This window comes from Wyeomyia smithii, chromosome 2 (assembly GCF_029784165.1).
Source record: "Wyeomyia smithii strain HCP4-BCI-WySm-NY-G18 chromosome 2, ASM2978416v1, whole genome shotgun sequence".
NCBI classification, from domain to species: domain Eukaryota; kingdom Metazoa; phylum Arthropoda; class Insecta; order Diptera; family Culicidae; genus Wyeomyia; species Wyeomyia smithii.
The window spans coordinates 121424807-121438692 of NC_073695.1; the positions used below are offsets into that span (position 1 = coordinate 121424807).

Sequence of the window (13886 nt, forward strand, 5' to 3'; positions counted from 1 at the left end):
ATCAGTCATCTCCACTACCCTTCCCTACCACTAATGTTTTAGGAAAGAATGGCTGTATACCGCACACCTCGACACCCGCCGTGTAGGCCTAATTCAACTCGCAAAGGTGACATTTCTCGCTTCCATCAAATTACTCCCAACGTTTATCGGATAAAGCGATCTTAATGATCGTAATTTGTGAATGGCAATAGCCGTAATGAGATGCAAACACGCTGGACAGAGCTGCGTCGCCTCACCGCTGACTGGCACGCTTTCGGTTGGTGTGTGTTATTAATGTACCTCTAGGTAGTGAAGACAATGATTATAGACATTTAGTATAGAACCGTTGAAAGAAACTGGAACAGAATAGTTAACCAAATTTAATGATTAAATTATTTAAAACAATTGGGAAAATATGCTAATCATTACGGTTTGATTGCCTACATTTTTAGATTCCGATGTATCCGAAAGGAAAACATAACTCATAACAATAATCGTAAAAAGATATAATATAATATTTTAAATAGCTTGAATGTGTTTTAGTATATTATGATGGCATGAAATAAAGTTCTCAGCTGAAATACCAGCTAATATGAACTGATATTATACTGGAGCGTCGGAAAATCCGTAACAAAAAGTAACCAGCGCATGTGTTCAACACGATTCGTGCCCATCATGTTTTTTTTTTCAAAATGGCTTCCGCACGTTTTATTACACATCATGCATAGCAACAATGAAAAACCGCGAGATTAGCGTCGGCGCAACCATTCTCTATATCTCGCCACCTGCTCTGTTTACCACCCACCAACCAGTAAACACATCCGCCATCGTTGAAAAAAAAATCCCCGTTTAAATGCGCCGAGTGGGAGGTGATGGAAATGCGATGTGATTTCCTCTCTCTTCCTACTATGCTGATCTGACTAACTTTTCTCGTAATATTCGTGTTGGTGAATTTTCGTCTGCGGTGGCGGCGCGGTGTCTGTTTTTCATTTAGCTTCGAACGTCGGCTTTCAGTTAGTGAACTCTTCCAACAAACGTCAATCCAGTAGCTGAGGAAGTGAGACAGACAGCAATGAATTACCACACCCACTATCATCACTGCCACCACCATCGTCATAGTCATTATCATTAAATGGCAATCAGCGCCGACTGCCGATTGAAGTCGTCATATTCATCCTCGCTTCGTCTCCCAATCCGAAAGCGCAACCGAATGCTAGTATTTTTTTGTTGTGCAGTTAGCAGTGCGCATGTGCAAATGCCCATGACGGTTTCGGAAAATGATGCTAAATTTATGCATACCGTCCAATGTGGTAACTTTCGATAGCACTGCTCTCTCATCGGAATAGAGAAAGAAGCCAAAATGGGCTTAAATCACAACTTGATCGCAATTAGTAACAGTAGATTCCAAGCACTTCAACTCGATCACCAAAATATATTACATATATTCGTTTTTTTATATATTCTGGTAGCAGTAAGTGTTTAAAATTTATTGTAAAATATATGATCAACTGATCAAAGCTACTATATAGTATGGTGTTCGGTAATTCTTGAACATAAAGCACTGAAGCGAATCCTGGTCGTTGATCATTGATTGAATACAATGTTGCCATATTTATACCACCTACTTTCACCTCCCACTCACATTTAGAAACGTGAATATCGAGAATGACAATATACCTCATAGCATTATTTTCAAAAGCTTTGAAAACCATTCTAGGCTTTCAAATACAATGTAACTCTAATCACGTTACCATCACACGAGTAAAACATATGAATTGCATAATTGATGTTTTAGATAACAGGACATGATTGTTGAAGTTTTGCGCGTGGAAATATTTTCGTCATCAGATCCGAAAGACCATGCACAAATACCGGTTGATTACAAGGTCATATTAGCCCAATTCGAAAATTACTGCAAATAACTCAACGGTGTTATTTACAGTTATAAACAGTAAAATTAGATCTATAAGTTCGGGCGTTAGAATGGTAAATGCAAAATTTCGTAGCTCAGTTTGTAATGTTCCTTTTGTTTCTGAGGTGCATTCGATTGTACAATGTACCACCCAATGCGAGTATGTTCGGAACCGGGATAATGCACAGAGGCCGGATATCACCCACAGAAATTGAAATTCAAAATGACAACTTATGGTTTCTGGAAACCAACCCTCAAATAGTCAAATATTATCCAATATGGATATTTCTGAGACCTGGATGAAACCCAGAAGTCAGAAATCAACTCCGGATGTTACTTGAGAATCTAAACTGGCGACTTCTGGTTTCTGGCAAACATCGTGAAACGGCCGAGTGCCACCCATGTGTAGGTATTTCTAAAACCTGGATGATGCCCAATTGATTCTGAATTGATCTGTTTGGTAATGTTGGTTATGTTCATAACGAAAACATATTAAACACATGGCATCACATGGCGCGAATTTATAAAAGCAAAGCAAAGCCTTGGTGCTACATTCCGATGCGGAACTTGACCTTCGGTTTATTTATACACAGACTTCGCAGCCGACTATTTAGTGTACAGGACAACTGCGGGGCTAGCGCTACGATCTTACTGACACTAACAGTCGCTCCCAAGACGAGACTCGAACCTACGACGACCGGCTTGTTAGGCCAGCATCGTACCTCAAGACCATCTGGGAGATAATAGACGCGAATTCATACTATTGTTAATGTGTTTTATATTGTTATAAACCTTAATCATAATGATTTGGAATTCACGAGTAAAAGATCAGCTCTACTACAATTACTTGGATTTCATGTTAGCATAAAACGAGTTTTTTTTCTCTGTTAAATTGAATGATAGTAAAAGAATTAGTTCAAGAAAATACTCTGCGGTTTCATAATTATCATCAAAAATTTACCAGAACAGTTTCATGTAAGTATTACCTAACTTGTATTACCAGAATAATGCGATTCGATTTTGTATTAATCATCATGTCATATTTCTGGTCCAATGTGCTTCGTTGCGAACCGACACACGAGGTGTTACAAGATATTCGTTTGAAATCACACAGATAAGAAAAGGTGCCAGCGCAAAGTAAACAAACGAGTGCAAAATTTAATTTTTCACTAATATGTGCGCTTCGCTTTTTATGAACCGATAAGCAATGAGCAAACAAAATTTCCATCATGAGCTTGTATCAAACTGCCTTTCGCGGTCAATCATTGCAATGGTGTATGTACCCCATGCAGTTAAGTCAAAAGTCTCACTAGCACTAGCGGGCTAAATCTTCGCGCTATGTAGCGTAAACATTGATGAAAGCGGCGGTGAGACGACAACGACAAGTTCATCGAAAGGTAAACATCGTAAAAGTGTTTTAACTTGACACGCTACGAGCGAGATAGTCGTAGCTGTATAGAGGAAAAGATAAACAAAATTCATACTTGCAGGAAATTTCGAAACATTGATATTTAGTACCTTTGGCGATCGTTATTTGCACAAGGATAAGTGTGTCCGCCAATCCATCGATACAAATATTTGCTTGCGCAAGGTGAATCATGCAGAACACAAAGAGTTCATCGTCAACTGTCGTTTAGGTGATGTTACAAACAACCATAACGGCAAATAACTAATACGTAAATTTTCACTTGCATTTTTAAATGCAATGTTTTTAGAAATGAAAAAAAAAAAACATTATTGACTTTCTGACATCATAAGTTAAAAGACTAAGTCAATTAGGGTCTTTAGGGTGGCGTGTTCCTCTCACGATTAACTCAATCATTCTAAGTTAAATCTTAGCTAAGAAGATTTTCTGAGGTTAGAAAATTAGAGATGAGCTATTTTTTCAAAACTATAGACAAAATTAAGATGGATATTCAAGAGAGAGAAATAAAACATATTTTTTTAATTAGAACCTATTAGATTAGGTAATAGATTAGATCAGCGGTACTCAAACTTTTCCTATTCGCGTACCCCTTGGCGATATTTTCCAAATCAACTGTACCCCCTGGGTTTGGGTTTGGAATGTTCTCGCAGAGTGGGAGAGAGTGATGGTAGATCATGTTGTGGTAGTCTAGTTCAGGTTTCAAATTGAACTATGGTTTGTTTGATTGCTACAATCATGTTTTAAGAGCAAGTTTGAACAACAAATGAAGTATTATAAAAAAATACTTCATCCGCAATTACTACCCCCTGAAGACTTTGGCGTACGTACTTCTAGGTTGAGAACCGCTGGATTAGTTAATAGATTAGATTATTATCAAAATTAAGAGAATTTGTAAGAGGCATGATCGACTATTGAATCAAACCACTTAAATCGATTTATAGATATTCAGAAAATTTTTTAACTTACTTTGATTAGTCACTTGTTTGCTTGTGATAATTTACTTTTATTAGCCTAGATATTTTTCGAGAGCAACACAAAAATTCGGAAGAAATAGCTATTGTAACAACAAACAAGTCTCATCCCGCAAGCATACAAAACAGTGTATGTCTTCCGCTTAAACACGAAAGAGATGAACGATATTGTATGGAAATACATAAAAAACACTAGCATTCAAAGTATGTTGCTCTGAATAATCTAGAGAAAAGCATCAGTAGGAATACACGTTTTCATTGTGTATTTTAAGCTTTTACGGGTAAGACTTTGCTGTACTTTTCCGTGAAAACGTTATGAAGAACGTCAAAATTGTTAATAGTTCATTCTCTTCCATATTTTAACATTAATTTTCAGAGACATCTTAAAATAAAAGATAATGCAAAAAACGTGTTTGCATCTCATTATTCTAAGTTAGATATCTGGTAATAATTCAAATGCAAAAACTCATATTGCTATTTTTATTACTACGCGTAATACATCAAAATCAATCCGCGAGCTCGAGATTGTATGCTGGTAGATATGGAAACATTACTTTGCAAAAATATTTCACTCTCTCTACCTCTAATTCACACATAGGAAACTAGCTAAATATTGGTAAGAGGCCATCCACATACTACGTGGACAGATTTTTAACGATAATATTTTTTATAATTTCGTTAGCCTTTTGAAAAATAGTTAAGATATATTGACCATAGCCATGTTTAGGCGTTTTGTTAATTGATTTGAAAAATCAATTTTCTGTATGTGTATGTGTGTGCGTGTACACACTTTTTATTCTCATTCACTTTTCTTAGAAACGGCTGGACCGATTTTCATGAAATTAATTGCAAATGAAAGGTCTTGTTGTCCCAAGACTCTATCGATCTGTTTTGGAATCGGACTATGACTTTACCTGTTATGTTTAAAAAATATGAAATATAGATATGAAAAGATATATATTCCGATGACAACTTAAACTCACTCAATTTTCTCAGAGATAGCTGAACCGATTTTCACAAAATTAGTGTCAAATGAAAGGTCTAGCTACCTCATGACACCCTATTGAATTTCATTGTAATCGGATTGTAACTTTGTCTGTAATGTATCAAAATGTGAAAATCACGAACCTTCATTTTCTCAGAAACTACATAACCGATTTGAACAATATTGGTATCAAATAAACAGGCTAGTCAAGGGTTAACTAAAAACTTTTATAATGATTAAACATGTGGTAAAAAAATTGTGGAAAGAAGCATGTTCCGATGACTTTTCAAACTCACTCGTTTTCCCAAAGACTGACTGTCAAATGAAAAGTTTGGTTGGCATATCATTTGATTACCATCAGAGTTTTATGTCAACCGTTATGTATCAAATTGCAAAAACAACGAAAGTCTATTATCTCAAAAATTACACGACTTATTTGGACATAACTATGGGTTATCTTTCAAACGTACAAGTACAAATTTCATAACAATTTGTTACGTGGTTCAAAAGTTATTTAAGGAAACGAAATTGAAATTGTAAAGACTATTGTACTGTTTGACTGTTTGCTCGTAATTAAAGTGTTTGAAATTAAGAGTCATTTTTTTGGGAAATCAGAAAAAAGAATTATAAGTATTCCGTTCGACTCTACTAGAAATTTGGGAAATAAATATTGAAATTGCGATTACGACGTATAGTCATCATCAGTGCTTATGTGGACTGGTAAAGAGCAAAGCGTAAATCCTATTTTTTATTTGTAGCAGGTAAAATGAAAATTTAGCCCTCTCATCATGCGGTCGGTTGTTTACCGTACCATGTCTAGGGTTTTTGGAAAGAAGATTGAATAGCCATGAAGGGTGGTTACCTGCGTCTTTGTTGAGAAGCGTGGATGAGCGTTGTTTATAAATTTCTAAACTTTCATCTACGTCTAATTTCCATGGATTATTAACGGGGCGGAGCAGGTGAATGTTATCCGAAGTTAGTGGATGTTCCTCGTTAAAAACATGTTCAGCCACTTTTGATTTGAAAACGTGTGGTGGGGCTTTTTTTGAAACTTTAATTGTTTTTGTGACTTCTGCGAAATGTTCTTTGAAACGTATTCCTAGATTACGTTTAGTTTGTCCAATGTAAACCATATCACAGTGACTGCATGCAATTTTATAAATTCCAGCTTTGTTAAGGGTATCAATAGGGTCTTTGGTAGACCCCAATTTTGTTTTGAGTTGGATATTTCTACTAGTGTAGACAATATCCATCCCAAATTTTCTAAATTTTGAACGAAGTGGACGTGTCAAGTTAACGTCATATTCAACGGCTACCCTTTTCAGATCTTCTGTTATTGGAGTGAGTGTTGTAAAAGATTTCCGAAATTGAGCACGCTTCTTTTTATTAACAATGGCTTGAATGATACTTTCATTATAGCCATTAAGTCTGGCAATTTCGAAAATATATTCCAGATCCTTTTGCTGGGCTACTTTACTTAAAGGTAAAGTTTCCATACGGTGGATCATATGATGGAAGGATGCCATTTTATGCTGGAAGGGGTAGTTTGAAGTGTTAGGTATTAACCTTTTTGTATTCGTGGGTTTCCGATAAATTTCAAATTCCAAGTCCGTAGACTTTCTGACTACAACGACGCCCAAGAAAGGGAGTCTGTTGTTAAGTTCTTTTCCAATTGTGAAGGTTATATTTCTATGGGTATTATTAGGGGTTATGAAAAAAGTTTCAAGATCCACCCCTTTCAAAATACAAAAAATATCATCCACATACCTCCACCATCGAATCGGTAAGAGGTTCCTCTTCTCCAATGTACTCTCTATTGTTTTAGTTTAAGGAGTAAATGTAGTAATGAAGATAGAAAATTAAACTAACTGAAAATATGATTGTAGAAACTACGGAAAATATAGTTCAGCAGGTGGGACTCGAACCCACAACTTCCAATCTCCGGTCAGATGTGTTTCCGTTACACCACCGCAGAACGTAGTTCTAGAATCGAGTTTTTTGTATCGCTTATCCAATTCTCGCCCTTCGTACATTTACTCAGTAGAGGCTATTATTAATAGCTGGCTATTGTTTCAACACCCTCAGTGGAAGTTGGAATGACTTCTCAGTGTGAGAGATAGAAACATGCCAGTGAGTTGCCATCTCTACCAGCAGCAACATCGAATTGCGTCACAAACATTTTTACTTTTCTTTTTTCGACTCTCAGCAAAGTCATACTATTTTTAGTTTTAGTTTAAGGAGTAAATGTAGTAATAAAATATGATTGTAGAAACTACGAAAAATATAGTTCAGCAGGTGGGACTCGAACCCACAACTTCCGATTTCCGGTCAGATGTGTTTCCGTTACACCACCGCAGAACGTTAAAGACGTACTCTCTATATATGCCATGAAGAGCTCACATAGAAAAGGGGATTACCCATTCGTGGCCCTTTAGTCTGTTCGCAAAATTTACCACGAAATGTGAAGTAGTTTTCTTTCATGCAAAGTCGTGAAAGCTTAAAAAAACTGTCAACTTGCTTTTTCCGAGTATTATCAGAATATTGGGAAAAAAGCTAGTCCTTTAAAGGATTTAAGGTTTCATTCACTGAAACGCTAGGGAATAAGGCCGTTACGTCAAATGAAACCATTATCTCATCAGATTCGATGATACCCATATGTTCATTTTTTTATTAATTTTTTTATTCTCGCTTATTTTCCGTCGGTCTAGTTCCGCCACTGTTGTTGTGCCAATCGCCGATGCTGGGGAGGTGACTCCACCCAGGACCCTAACTTACGACCCGTTGATTAACGGACCAGCGCCAACGGCTTCACTTCCTCATGCTATGGAAGGCGTGATCCTGAAGACTTTTCGCCTCAGAAAATCTCCCGGTGTCGGCTAGAGTTGAATCTAGACCAGTTGGTTTGGTTGTGAGTGGATCACGCACCCCACAACCATCGACACCTATGTCGGCGTTGGAATACGAACCCAGGCCACCAGCGTGGTTGGCGGAGATGCTACCAACTACGCTAGGCCCCCCACCTCGAGTAATTTTTTTATTTCGCTATTTTTTAGCACAAATATAACGTCAAATTTCACATTTTATAAATAATAAACGGGACACCAACACTTATGGTTCTTACAATGTAAATGTTACCTTGTTACCGACCGGTTTCGGGTAAGCTGTTACCCATCTACGCGGCGATGTCCAACTAATTAATCGGCGAGAGTTACAGTATCAGTTTGGTGAGGTGGAAGAGAGGGGACAGTACGGAAAGTGGGAGCATCATCCTCGTTCATAAGTGGCTGTTCCGATGTCATGATATGCATCGACTCCCATGCATTAAGTTGCGACAATTTCCGACACTTTTCAAAATTTTCGCGTTGTCCCAATCGGCATTGTGTTGGAGGGAAATAGCATGACTTGCCACACTTGAGTCGTTGGTTCGTTTGTTGACTACTGCTTTTTTATGTTCTTTTAGACGAACTTTGAACTTGCGCCGGGTTTGGCCAATGTACACAGCTGCACAGTCCTGTCATTTTATTTTGTAGATTCCCGACTCCTCATTAGACGGAATTTTATCTTTCGCGTTACACAAAAGATCCCGTAGTCTGTTTTCACTTTAATGAGTTACGTGGTATATATACTTCTGGTTTTATACTTCAATTATTTTTCTAAATACAACATCAATATTCTAGAAACCAAAGAGTGAATATACCTTTATTGGATTGTATTTGGCAATGTAAGGTTGTTTTCCAGAAACCGGAAGTCGCAAAATCGGATTTCAAAATGAAATATGGAGTTGATTACCGGCCTCTGAGCGTTATCCCGCTTCATGAAAAACTCACATTCGGTAATGTTTGTCCTTTCTATGCAGTTTCCAGCAACTGGAAAATTTAAAATGGTGTCTGAAGTTGATTTTTGGCCTCTTAGTATCATACAGTTTCACAAACACTCATATTGGATGATATTTGGTCTTTTTAGGCTGTTATTCAGAAACAGAATGTCGCCATCGGAATACCCAGATTAGGCAAAAATTGGCCATTTTAGGATGTATTCAGGTAACCAGGAGTTCATCATCTGGATTTAGAAAGGTATTCGAGATCGGATGTTGGCTTCTGGGTAACACCCCGGTTTAAGGGCCTATATTGAATGGTACACGGATACACATAATTTATTTAGAAATCACAAGGGTTATATGCAAAGCCACGACCGCAAGGTTGACGTAGAACTACAGAAGGTTCTTTGTTTCATTAGTTGTATCGAATATGTTTAAAATTTTGTGCAAAAGTGGAACTGAAGTGCTACCGAATTTTAGATTGCACTTACAACACTGAACAGGAATAAAACAAACACTATACAACACAAACAAGTTTCAAGAGTCAAATTGCATGCAGATTATAATAACATTTTACTTCTATTTTCAGCGCAAAACGAGAAAATATTTAATCTTCCATAATTTGTTTGTTGTCCTTATAAGGACTTTTGTTGTTCAATTTCATATCGGATTTAATGTTGATCGCATCTGTGTGGTACCTCGACAGAGTAGATTAAGGCATTTTTCTGATAACACAGTTGAAAGCTGTTTCACACTGAAATTTCGACGGTCCATATACTTTGAAAGCTAGCATTCCAAAACGTTAGTGTAATGTACCTACTACCAGGGCTCAACATTTTCGAAACAAAACAATGGAACTGATTATTTCGCGCTGTCATTTTGATTCGAACAGTTTCATTTTCACTTGATTCCTTCCGGCTGCTGTCATCGAATCACTTCTTTCTCTCTTTCCCGTCTGTTGTTCATCGGATCGTTTCAAATAAAACTGATGACTGTTTCAATTGACGGAGAGAGTGACGGAGAGAGAGATTCTTTCATTTCCTTAAACTCTCAAAAGGAACTAGCCCCGCATCGCGCCGCAGTTAAAACGGCAATAGCATTCAATAAATACGTAAATACGTTTCGGAACTTTTGCCTTTCTCCTAGAAAGGTATAGCAATTACTTGCAAAACCGAAAGTATAAAAGTGCTCCAAAGGGCCGAATGGCATATATCACTCGACTCAGCTCGACGAGCTGAGCATTTTCTGTATGTATGTGTGTGTGTATGTGTGTGTATGTGTGTGTATATGTGCAGATATTTATTCTCACTCACTTTTCTCAGAGATGGCTGGACCGATTTTCATGAAATTAATTGCAAATGAAAGGTCTTGTTGTCCCATAAGACCCTATTAAATTTCATTGTAATCGGATTTTTAGTTTAGAGGTTATGGTTCAAAATGTAAAAATCATGAAACATCATTATCTCGAAACTCCACAACCGATTTAAACAAAATTGATTTCAAATGAACGAGCTACCTGAAATACCCTTAACTTTTAAATTTCATAATAATTGAACTTGTGGTTCAAAAGTTATAACAAGAAACGTGTTTTGAAAACTACTTAATCTCACTCATGTTTCTCAGAGATGGCTGAACCGATTTTCATAAAATCAGTGTGAAATGGAAGGTCTAGTTGCATCAAAAGACCCTATTGATTTGTTTTGCATTCAGACTATTACTTTTCCTGTTATGTTTAAAAATGTGAAATCCAGCTATGAAAAGGAACATATTCCGAAGACTACTTGAACTCACTCACTTTTCTCAGTGATAGCTGACCCGATTTCCACAAAATCAGTGTCAACTAATAAGTCTAGCTGCCTCGTAACACCCTATTGAGTTTTACTGTAACCGGACTGTAACTTCGTCTGTAAAGTACCGAAATGTGAAAATCACGAAATTTCATTATCTCAGAAACTACACAACCGATTTGATCAATATTAATATCAGATGAGCGGGCTAGTTAGGGGTTAACTGATGAATTATGATTGAACACGTGGTTTCAAAGTTCGGCTGCCCTATACGTTCCCATTTCATTTGACTATAATTGAACTTAAGCCATCGTTATGTATTAAATTGGTAATAAAACAACGAAAGTCTATTATTTCAAAGATTACATGACTAATTTGAACATAACTAGTGTCATACGAACAAGTCATCTCTCAAACTTACAAATAACAAACTTTATAACAATTTGATATGTGGCTCAAAAGTTATGGAAAGAAAAGTAATTCAAAGGCTATTTAAAACTACACCTGCTTTGATTGATATTTGTGGTCTCAACATAATTTAAATGTGGTTTTGTACTATTTGAACGTTCCAAATTCATTGATTCCTTGCGATGTGTTTAAAGTCTGCAAATGCACGACGAAACGGCCATAGGATATGATCAAAGTCAAAAGACAAATCGTTTGTAATGAATGGTTTTATCGAAATGACAAAATCTTCGACTATACCCATATTGGGAGGTATTTAGTTATTTTGGTTGTTTTCCAGAAACTAACAGTGGTCGTCTTTAAATTCAAAATGGTGTCAAGGGTCAATGTTTGGTTTATATGCATCATCTCGATTACGGAAATATCCATGTTGAGTATTATTTGGACATTTTCGACTGTTTCCTATAAGTTGCCTTTTAGCAATTCAAAATGGTGCCTGAGGTCAATCTTTAGCTCATCGCATCATTCTGGTTCCAGAGATACTCATATTGGATGGTATTTGGTTATTTTAGGCTGTTTTTCACAAACCGGAAGTCGCCATCTTGGATTTCAAAATGGTATTTAAAATAATTTCTGGCCTCTGAGCGTCATTCTGGTTGAAGAAACACCCATATTGGGTGTAATTCGATCATTTTCCGCTGTTTCCCAGGAACCGGAAGTCGCCAACCTAGAATCCAAAATGGGGTCTGTGGTCGATTTCAGCAGCTGTGTATCATTTGTTACCACTAAAAACATTCACCTGCCAAATATGGTTCCATTTAATTGATTAGTTCGCGAGATGTGCAGAAATTTGTGCAGACACATGTGCTTCCATAAGAGGGAGGGGCGTCGAACCATTATGGACATATTTATTACCCTTTAAAACATCCACATGCCAAATTCGGTTTCATTTGCTTGGTTTGTTCTTGAGTTGCGCAGAAATGTATGTTTCATTTGTATTGGACCCCTCCTTTCCAAAAGAGGGAAGGGTCTCCAACTATCATAGGAACCTTTATCGGGACCAAAAACCCCTACATACGAATTTTCACGTCGATCGGTTCGGTAGTTTCCGAGCCTATATGGATCAAACAGACTGACAGACCGGACTCTATTTTTATATGTATAGATTACAACATCAATATGTTAGAACCTAAAGAGTGAATATACATTTATTGGATTGAAGCGTTCATGTAAATCTATTTTTACAAATAAAAGTTTGAATGAGAAAGGCTGGGTCTGACCGCTAGGTGGATTAAATCAGGTTTTTCACTGTTGATCACTGGCGCTGCGTAACCACTTCGGATTGTTAAACTGGTTTTGGTGTTCTCCGTTTCATATCGCCACGGTTTTCTTTTCTCCCTCGTTCATATATTTGCGAGAAGTACTGTATGGAAGTCCCCTGTCTCCGTTAGCGCTCATTGTCATTTTCGATTGTCAGTCGTCATGTGGGAGTTACGGTGATAATCTTTTTTTCCAATTGAAACCCATTTGTATCAATTTCTTGCCCTTCAGTTGTCAAACTCAAAGCAAGAGCTTCCGAGTAGTTTTCATGTGACTCACAAAGAGCTTCGAAAATGATGCAAAAGCTTTTCAATTGAAAGCGACGGGTCAAAGCGTCACTGTAACCTGATAATTGTCAATTGAAAATGACTTTGTCAGGCTCTGCCTACTACTGGTGTTGATTGCTGCTGCACAAAGGCAGCTTTTACTAGAGGAAGTGCCGCTGCACCAGCTGGCCCAAATATCGCTGCTGATACCACTACTGCTACTGATGCTATCCGCTACCACGGCTGCTGCTGTTAGCTAAGGATTGTTGTAGTCGCTGTCTAGAACTAATATGAGCAGTTTCGGCTGAAACAGGCTCTTATATAGGACAAATAGTACATTCCGAATTACTAGGTCTGTAATTCTGTCGACCGTGCTTGAGAAAGTAATCATATAACGGCCAATCAGGTGAATCAAAATTTGCGTTTCAACGAGGATTGATCATTTTCAATAATATAGTTGCTTGTCATATTAGGCTTTACAATTGTTAAGATTTGATTATTCGATAACATAATTTATATGCAGATAAAAAAGCTGTTCGGGTGATGTGCTTATTACTGATGGAAAAGATGATTCAGTACTTTCTGAGACATGAAGATGAAGTTAAATATATAGCTGTTCCAAATTTGAAGATGTAAATTGATTTAAAAGTAAATATTACCTCAGGTATTTATTTCATCCTGGAAAGGACAATTTGCTGTTTAATTTAATATCGGATAAGATGCCGATCATTTCTTGATGCCAATTAACACTCTAAACTAGACGGCTCAAGTATTTTGAACGCCAGGCTTTCTAGAACGTTGGTGTGTTGTCAACACGAGGCAACTTTTCATTTAATGCATTTACTAATCCTCGCTATCGTACAGAGACAGCATTTCACTGAAGGAAGTGCCCCACTGCATCAGCAGGCCCAGCTACTGTCGATGCTGAGACCCGCTGCAACTGCTGCGCTATCCGTTGCCATGCCACAGCTGTGGCCGCTATCCGCTGATATTGGTATCCGCTGCACTTCTGTTGCTG

General features: G+C 37.4%; 1 protein-coding gene and 1 non-coding gene across 2 annotated transcripts in view; both read right to left on the reverse strand.

The window, feature by feature from the left end:
- The window catches only part of LOC129724545 (dendritic arbor reduction protein 1), a 179606-nt gene that overhangs the window by 143412 nt on the left and 22308 nt on the right, over positions 1-13886 (reverse strand). The window lies entirely within an intron of this gene.
- On the reverse strand, positions 7561-7631 carry Trnas-gga (transfer RNA serine (anticodon GGA)). The gene has a single exon. It is a non-coding gene; the product is annotated as a tRNA-Ser (tRNA).